Source organism: Patiria miniata, unplaced genomic scaffold, assembly GCF_015706575.1.
Source record: "Patiria miniata isolate m_02_andy unplaced genomic scaffold, ASM1570657v1 HiC_scaffold_1, whole genome shotgun sequence".
NCBI lineage: Eukaryota > Metazoa > Echinodermata > Asteroidea > Valvatida > Asterinidae > Patiria > Patiria miniata.
In genome coordinates, this window is record NW_024037047.1 from 3,199,400 (window position 1) to 3,209,129 (window position 9,730).

A 9,730-nucleotide genomic window follows, 5' to 3' on the forward strand; every position below is an offset into this window, starting at 1 on the left:
CTCAGTGGCTTCTTCGGTGGTAAAGCTACCACTAGGCCAGACCAAATTGATGTGAAAGGTGAAAGGCAAGACACTGCCGTTGCAGTTCTTCATTCTAGAAAAAGGGGAACCAGTCCTTGGGAAGCAAGTCTATAAAGGATTGGGACTGTTGCACCGCGTCTACACACTTATCAGTCACGATGGTGTGTTTGAGGGTCCCGACTATATGCACAACCATCTAGTGACTATAAAGATTGCAGAGAACATCACATCCTACTACTCTGTCAATGCCGCGTCACACTTAACAGTATTGCTTTCATTGCAGATATGAATGTTTGTGCCAAGTTGTCAAACGATTGCACAATCACATGATCAAGAAATGGAAAGGTGTCGCTGCCCACATTTGTGAGCGCGATCAGCTAGATTGACAGCAGTTTCCGGGACGCGAATTATTTTTTTTTCACAAAACAGTTTTAATGGATGGTTGTTTAGCGCCCTCTTTGATACTCATATTATACGTACTCAGCTATTTACTGTTTGCTGTCAAGCCCTCCGATGGCTCTGCAGGAAATTGCTTTGATTTTGATAAGTGAGTTTGAAACTAATTTTTTTTCACTGTTTTTCTTGTCTTACTTGCGGCATTTGAGTATTTTATTTAAAAAGAATTAAATCAGAATTTCATTAGGTTCAAATTAATTTTTTTTAATATTTTTTTCTTGTGTATTAGTAACGTTAAGTCCAAAACCTCATGGCGCACAGCCCATTTTCTAAATGCAGTTTGGGTAAAACAAATTGACGTCCGGGACACGTTCTAATTCAGCAGACTGCAGCTGCATGTTGTCATGCACGCACCTGTGTTTCGTGTCTACGCTTCTCGCGCATCGCCGAAGGGAAAACGATCTACTAACGGAAATGTCCAAGAAATGCGTCTTTAGAGGCATCGTTGGAAATGGCCTTCTTTCTTTGTTTTCTTTAAAATGACAGCTTGCTACAAAGAATAATTTTACAGGGAGTTAAGTCCTATTTATATCTTTAAGCCAAGTATGCTTTACAACAATCTCGCCAGATAATTTTCGTATAGCTGCAAATGGTGAACTGTAGCTTTAAACATCACCAAATCAATCAAAACATCAGTTAGAATATCGACGAATTACAATCCTAGGACTGTCACCCATTAACTTCAATTTGGCTTTCTTTTACAATAATTCGATATTGTCTAGAGTTCCCTTAGCCCATAGCAAGAAAGCCAGCCAGCCAGCCAGCCAGCCAGCCAGCCAGCCGGGGGGGGGGGGGGGAGCCAGCCAGCCAGCCAGCCAGCCAGCCAGCCAGAGAAGTTTTGACAGAGAAGTAATGTATCAGGACTCACTTCTGCTTCGCTAGCGTACAGAGAGCTGTAGTGCTCTGCCCACCGGTCAAGCCGTGCTGATGGATCAGTGAGGGCAATGCCAGAAGCAGACAGCAGTGGAACACTCTTCTTTGGGGTAGCTAGTGCCGATGGTCTCTTTAATGCCGTTATACAGGCCAGATACCCCGAGTCAGCACAAAGTTGGATGCGAGCACTGAGACTAGACTAGTAGCGAACATAGGGCAGTTCGAGTAAGGCGTTGGACGTTACTCTTAGCAGCACGGAGTGCAGACGAGCGGGTATGAAGCATGTTGACTTTCGTTCTTGCTGCACGTTTGGCCTCAAGAGCTGGGAGCAGAATGTCAGCTGTGTTCGAGTACGCAGACCAAAGGCGCAAAAAGCGCAGTTTATGACGGTAGTCTGAAGCCTTGACTATGCTGAACCTGGAATCGTAGGGTGTAGATGAACTGAAATGATCGGTGAGGAGCTCTTGGAATTTGGTGACGCGGGAGATTTCCAGAGTAGCAGAGGTATCAACTGCAGGGGTTGGCATCAGATGAGCTTGATTAAACCTTTTGAGTTGCATTTTGAGCTTGCAGCGAACAAGGGCGTTCTCAGTGTTGCTGTCTGCAGAGTGCATGCTACGGCATTGTTTAACCTCTTGCAACTGCCTCTTCCTGACGATGGAGACGTTGCCCATTATCGTTCATTTTGCCCAGGCCGTGAGGACCAATGACACCACTCCAAGACCTGAAATCAGATCCGATGCGTGCGTTGAAGTCTGCGGCAAGCACAATGGTGTCCCAAGTGGTACGCAACGCAATATATTGTCAAGCAGTTGTTAGAATTCGTCTGTTTTTCCACAGAATCAGCCATCAGAGTAGGAACGTATGCAGAGATGAAAGTGACAAGGTTGCTACTGAGGCAAATCCACATGGACATAAGTCGGGAGATTAGGAAATAGGTCGTTTGATTGATGGGAGCAGAGAACTCTTGATTGCAAGGCAAACTCATTGCATAGGTCTCACGGTAAGCCAGGTCTCACTGAGAGCAGACGGGGGGAATTCGAGGTCGACCACCGCATATTTTTTTTCGGGGGGAAGAGAATTGGCGATTTGCATGAACAATCAGGGAGCAAACATTTCAACAAGCTTACACAATGGAGGCAATAGCAGGATATCGACCCGGACGCACCTGCCTGAAACGCCATCCTTGCCGGGCATCGAAAGTCCCTAAAAAGGATGATCCCTGATTTGCCAGTCGCTTATTCTGATTTGGACGTTCAATCATGACTGTGAGGCGACATGCGCTAAGGCAAAAGTGATTGAGGGCGAATGCACATTCCCATTCAGACGGGTCATCCGAACAAAATGATACCACTCGCGGAGGATCTGGGAGGGGGGACGCACGGGGCCCTCCCAGCTAATGGACTATGAGTGTGGATTTCCACACTCATTTTGGTGGGTGTTCATCTATAGAAGCTCACGTGTTCTTGCAGCCATCCGAATCGGATTGTACTATTTCATATCGCACGCTCAAACCCGCCTGCCTAAAGAGTGCTACTCTTAATTGTGTAATTCTCTACATGTAGAACGACCACAGTAGAATCCCAAACAGAAGTTTGGGACAATTCTACTAGCGAGTATTCACCCGTAAAAAGCCCCCCCCCCTCCATTCTCGCGAATACGTTTATTCCTGCGCCTGTACGCTCGAGGAAAGATGACGTACGTGTCATAGCAGGCGAGTCGCAAGGTTCTTTAAGAATTGAATCTTATCGGATGTTGAGCTCTCTCAGGGGAACAAAGCACAAGTCATTACCATTCCAGATGGGTCAGTACTAGCTTGTGGAATTAACCCACACTTCTGTGGGGGATTTTCAGGTGAACCTCCACATGTAAGTCCTGTTTTATCTTTCCTAATTGTTTTGTTTCATCAAATATCTTTAAAACTTGTATTTTTTCCATTTAATTAGTTGACTGTTCATTCACTGTTATACGACAGTGCACTATTTTATGAATACCTTGTTTTCTAAAAATTTACCGCCACAACTCCACTTTAGTTTCCGTCCATTTTCGTTACGGAACTCATTACCCCTAAATCTTATATGACATTGGAAAGTTCTTGTTCTGTTGAAAGCTTTTGTTTTAAAGAATCTAGATATGAACTATCTCACTTCTAAAAAGTATCCCTTATGCGCATGTTTTGTGCCGTGTCATATTTTCTTTAGGTCTTACCAGAGCAGAATTCGAGCTGAACCGTGGCTGTAAGCATGACGTCACCACGACCTTTGATCTTGCAGGTAAGATTCTTCGTCAGACCTTTGTATGGCGCGTTGGACACGGTGAAGTTGCTGCTGATAGTGACCAGTCCCTGTCGTTCACGCTCAAGCACCGGGAGCTCGAGCTCCGTATCCTCAAATTCCCACACGATCGTCACGCGTGCGCTGGGCAAAACCTCCGCTCTGCACTCAAAGGTTCGCTGGGTGTCTGACTGGATGGAGATTGGTTCACTCGTGTTGTGGACTAGAGTTCCGGAAGAGAGGTCCCTCAGTTCGATGGAGGGCACTAGTATAAAAATGATACAAGAAGTGTATTCCAGATTATCAGAAATTTGTTCTAACAAATATCGCCATTACAACACAAACTATAGCACTGAAAAATTGCCTTGGTTAAATGTTAACCCACATTTTGGGTTACGGAATTCGGGTTATATTTTGGGTTAAAGCAATCATAAATAACCCGATTTTGGATAATCTGCACATTTTTCTGGTTGAAATTATGGTTTAAAATTGACTTAGTTTAAATTCTGGGCAAATTATTTGGGTTATATTTGTGGGTTGAAGTTATTGTGGATAACCCAAGAAAGGCTCCACCGCGTGGCGAGATTCAGAAGGGCGTGTTTTGTCAGATATATTATAAGCAGTCGGCCAGCTAAAAATACTGGGACGGAAAAGTGGCCAGGTACGGAAGGTGAGAGGATTAATTTCCTTCTTGGTTAGAGTTTACCGTACAGTATATGGTATAATTGAGATGATTGGCAACTGATTATGATTGTGAATGATTATAACAGGTAAATTCCCGTTACTGAGTGTCGGAAATACATGCACTTTTCTTGCATACCGTTTAGCACTTGTAATTTTATTTTACAAAACGTGTTCCTTATATTTTTTTTTGTTTTTCTTCCTGTTTTGTCTTTGGTTTACCAAGCCAACGAGGCCTTAGCTGGAGTTTTCCAAAGAAACTTTCGAGAGATTATCAATATATAATTTCCAGGAAACAGACAGTTTTGCATTTCTCCGAGCCGTTTTTACATGCTGTAGCCAACCTAAACTGTCACTGAATACCCAGTCCTAGTTTGCTCTTTGAACTTTGCCATTCTTATATACATCGATGTTATTGGTTAAATTCACCCAAAGTTGTAAGTAAAAACAACCCAAGCGTAGCTTCATAGCCAAAGCTTGGGGTTAAATTAACCTCACGTTCTAAGTAAAAACAAACCAAAACAACCTCATAATCCAATCAATCAAGTAAATCAAGTAAATATAACTCAAGTCGTTAGTAGAAATAACTAAATCTGGTCTTGTATTAACCGAAGTTTTGGTTAAATTTAGCCAGAAATTCTAATCCACACAATTGGGTAGGCACAACCCAATTTTGAGTAGTTGCAGTTTTCACACTCTGCTTGGATTGAATTTTAACCCATTTGAGTTCAAATTTAAGGCAGGTAATTTTTCAGTGAGGGCATATCGTGCAAAAGCACAAAGTGTATTAACAGAACTGAATGCAAATCTGAGGACAAAATCATTCAACTAACGATGTACGTGGCGTTTTAAAGGAAAACAATTGCAAAGATAAAGCTAGATCAGAACCCTCACCCCTCCAAAAAAAAGAAAAAAAGAATGGGCTTGTGGACTGCAAGCATGAAGCTCAATCACCAATTCATTAATGACAGCTCCGTTGGAGGGGCACATTTGGGGAGTGCGCACTGGTTCGCACGCGCATTGCTTGGGTACGCACGGAACATTTTAGATTATGAATGTGCACAGACCCGTGTCATCTTCGGGTGAACGTCAGGTGTACAGCGGTGAGCGTTCACGTGTCCTCTTCAAAACTTCGTAACCTAAATATGAGGGTCACAATGTCCATAAACTCACCAAAAATGAGCAATTTCATCGTTGAATTCGCTCCACTTGGGAGGAGCTCGCATGTGTAGTTGCCTCGATGTGTTTCATTAACTGGGCCAATAACATGACTACACTGTCGGGCTGACGAGCCAGTACCAACGAATTCCGAATTGTTGCAGGAATGAATGTAGTTATTGTAGAACTTCATCAGCACGACACTTTGGTTATCAGAGCTGTTAATAACGCACGTAAGGTTTACGGTTGTGCCGACGACTGCAGAGCGCTGTCCTTCAGGGAGTATTTGAATTGATGTGGATGGAGCTAGTCCTGTAAGGGAAACGAAACAGAGGTGGGAAATTTAAGTGTGCTGTAAAAGAATCGCAATTTTGCTTTCACATTTCCATCGCTAAAAACATGAAATGAGATGGCCACAAACATGTCTAACTTACCTGTGAACAGCAGAAAAATTGCAATTACCATGAGGAGAAATAAATTACCCATATCTCCAAATGGAAGTAAATTTCGAAGCATCTAATGTTTCTGTAGGTAGTTCGCTACAACTTTACTCTTCTGTGTGATAAAGTGAAATTAATAAATGTTGGCATGTATATTATACTGCACGTGCCATTGCATAAACGATTGCAAGATGAACGTAAATAAAAGCTTATACACTTTTGGTTTGGATATGCCTATTAGCGAAACAGAAACCGATACAGACTTCAACTGTGACAACGGTAAATGGGTTAGCAGGAAATTTTAAGATTTCAATATCAGGTTTTGAGTTCAAATGTGAAGTATATGAACTATTTATGAGTAATGTATATTTGCAATAATAAATGTGAAAAATTGGAGAGATAACGCAGATAGAGTTGTCTTTGAAACCTAACAAAGGAAAAACAAATGACAAAATCAACATCTTCATGATTCAACAGTTAGTTACCAAGAACTGATGGGGATTCAAAATAACATTTCTAATTCATTATTTTATATCTCAGAGAAAAACAAGACCGTAACAAATAAAACTTCAGTGAACAAACTCTTGGCAATCTATTTAGACTGGTTATTTCATTTGACGTCTGTTCACGCATTCGTGTTACCTGTACAATAAACCGGATTCAGCCTATTCATTGGCACTTCTGGGTAACCCTATTTCAAACTTGTCCGCCAATGCGAGACGTATGGAAGTGTAATTCACAAGTTGGAATCAGTTAGTTAGTAAATGAGTCAGTTAGGTGCATAATTGTCAAACTACTAGGTGGCCCCTCTGGGACGAGTAAAATGCTGACAATGTGCAATAAAAATATTGAATGCTCTAATGATATTATTGGCAGTGTTTACAACTTTTTTTTTTTTTTTACGAATGTTGTCCTTAAGTAGGCATCAACATTGAACTCTTAAAACGCCATAATTGTATTCGCTGAATGCTAACCATTATTATTTAAAGGTGTTATTCCCCGTTTTATTAGTATTTTGTTTTCAATTGCTGCAGGTTGGTCTATGTAGAAATAGCCAGATGGCAGTTCCCTTTACAGTCTGTTGCAGCCCCGACATAAATTAAAGACTGCTGATATAACACAGTATCGTAAATACGGACCCTTGGACCCGTATACTGGGCGTATGTCTATGTGTATGTCTTTTGTATACATTACCATATTGATGTATACATTACCATTGATGCTCCACGTAGCCATTTTCATTTAGGGTTATGAACGAAATTGGTTATAAACGAAATTCTAACTTTTACAGTTACCAGGACAAAGATCAATTTGAAGGTGTGAGGTCAACCTCAGATAGTGTTGTGAGATACTCTCGAACATCGTATAAAAACTGGTAAGTGCCTGACTGCTGCCCCCCCCCTCCAATTCATTTCACACTGACTATATATCCCGTGTAGTAATAATGATCTTCAACATATGTTATGTTCACAATGTGCCTCTATGTTCTTTCCTAGCTCTATGTTTTTGCATATCTAGCTATGGCTATAAAAATCCTGATGAAAATGTTAAGGGTACCTGTACATACGTTCGAGGATGTATATTGAAATAAAATGGGCATGAAGTATGAAAACGTAAACCAAGCGAAGGCAACAAAGGGAATTCTCTTAAACCAGTTCATGTTTTAATCAATGATGCATTTGGTGTTCCATTCCTTCTATAGGTCTGCTTGCGAACGAGCGTATGGACTCCGTGGACATGTTTGTTTCGCTCTTCTTCCTCATATTTGGGCTGTGTACTGTTGAGAGTAAAACATGCCCAGCCAGTTATGGTAAATGAATATTGTTTATTATTTTAGTCTCGATATTACATCGAAATAAAACAAACAATATACATCCACAGTCTTGTAACTACCGGGTCCGACAGCACAAAACATTTTGTCAAATGTACGTACATAATAAACTGTGATGGAATAAGGTAACCCTGTTAATTCGCCAGTGACAGTCAGACGGCGCGAACATTAATCAAGTCTTAAGCAAGTCTTAAGTTGTGATTCAGTGAGTCTGTTTCTGCATTCAATAGGGGACGTTGAACAATGGAGGACAATGGGGTCCCCAATTCCCAAAGGTCCCCAATTTCCAATCGCAAACGTTTAAAACATATGGGAGGTCTTCCTTAAAAGTTGAAGTTTAAACACAGAAGAACAATAGGGGGTCCCCGATTGCAGGCAAATACACATGCACGTGCTGCATTGTGTCTGTGTGTCAGTCAGGCACAAAGATATCTTCAGGCTGGCCCCATTAAACATTACGCCACCACGATATTTTTTCGATCATTCATAATGCATGTAGGCTTTAACCTAGAAGGCCATCAATTGTCTAACATTTCAAAAAGAAAAGATACTTCTTAAACACATTACTTCCATCTTGCTGCATTCCCAGTCACTACCACGTGCACCTACATGTGCTTTGGTATGTACCACAAATGACCTGTATAGTGTTCTTTGTCTTTGCCATTCCTAATGCAAAGGCATTTCTAAAATGTCCCATCCTCTATTCTTCAAGGTCCATCGTTGATTGCGTGTACATAAGTACATGCATTTCACACTTGAAACTGTCCTGGATTTATATTTTGCCTTGCAGGATCTCTTAAATTACGACCATTGTCATTTCACAGAAACAAAGGTCCAAGATGTCTTCTTTGATGCCAACAATCGAGGGAACTTCCACCTCGGCTTGTGGCACCGCATTCCCTGTCGATCCTATCGTTCCGGGGAGAACCTGCTCGCAGTGTACTGGTTCCGGGGACAAAGCGTTCCCGATCCCAACAAAGTAGTCGTTAACGGTTACGCCAACAACCATTACTTTCCAATCAGCGATCGATACACATTTTCGTCAGAGTTTAGTCTCGTCGTCAAAGATGTCATAGAGGGCGATGCAGGGAGATACATTTGTCTGGTTGTGCCTCGTTCTGCGAGCGCGAGGGTTGACAAGACGGATATGCAGGTCATCGGTAAGAAATAAATGAACGTCTAGTCTGTTAGTAAATAAATCACGAAATACACAGACAGTTTTCATTAATAGTAAGTGTTTGGCTGCATACACCATGTGATAAAAAAATACATATGTGTTGCTCCGGGGAGAACTTAGCATAGTTCCCTGATTTTGACAATTCCCCGACGCCCTGACGTCTATATTGTATGTCAGGTAAACACCACCGGGCTAAACATAAACACGATGGCATTTTTTTTCAAAGCTTGGTATCACTTATTAAATGCAAATTCAGCTGTTGAAAAAATGGTGTGGGTCACATTTGGTCATGATACTGTCCTTTACTGAAAAACAAACAAACAGTGGAGCATCAAAAAAGCAAACCCTTAAACGTCTTCTGACTCTTTATGCTGAAACATAATGTATAACTACTGCCTTTATAGCTACTAGCCTTTATAAAAAAACCGTTATAGTTTTGCTCAAGAATGTGGACATTTGCATTAGCATAAAAAACTCAAACATCTTTAAAATGGTAATGTAAAGTTTACAACGACACTTAAATGGAAGACACAGATTTAAACAATATCTCAGTCTGTGCATCGGCTTTATTAATTTATCATCGGGTCAGCTGTCTGCACCATATAGCCCTCTGCACTCACAAGCTACGTTCAGATCAATCCAATCTGCATTTTCATTCAGACATTAGCCCCCCCCCAAAAAAAAATCAATCAATAAATAAAAAACATAGATAAATACATAAAATGGGGTTAGGAAAAAGAAGAAAGAATTAAAAGCATGTACGTGATTACAGGATTGAAAAAATAGGAGATGAGGCAAAAACATAAAACAGACAGTCATC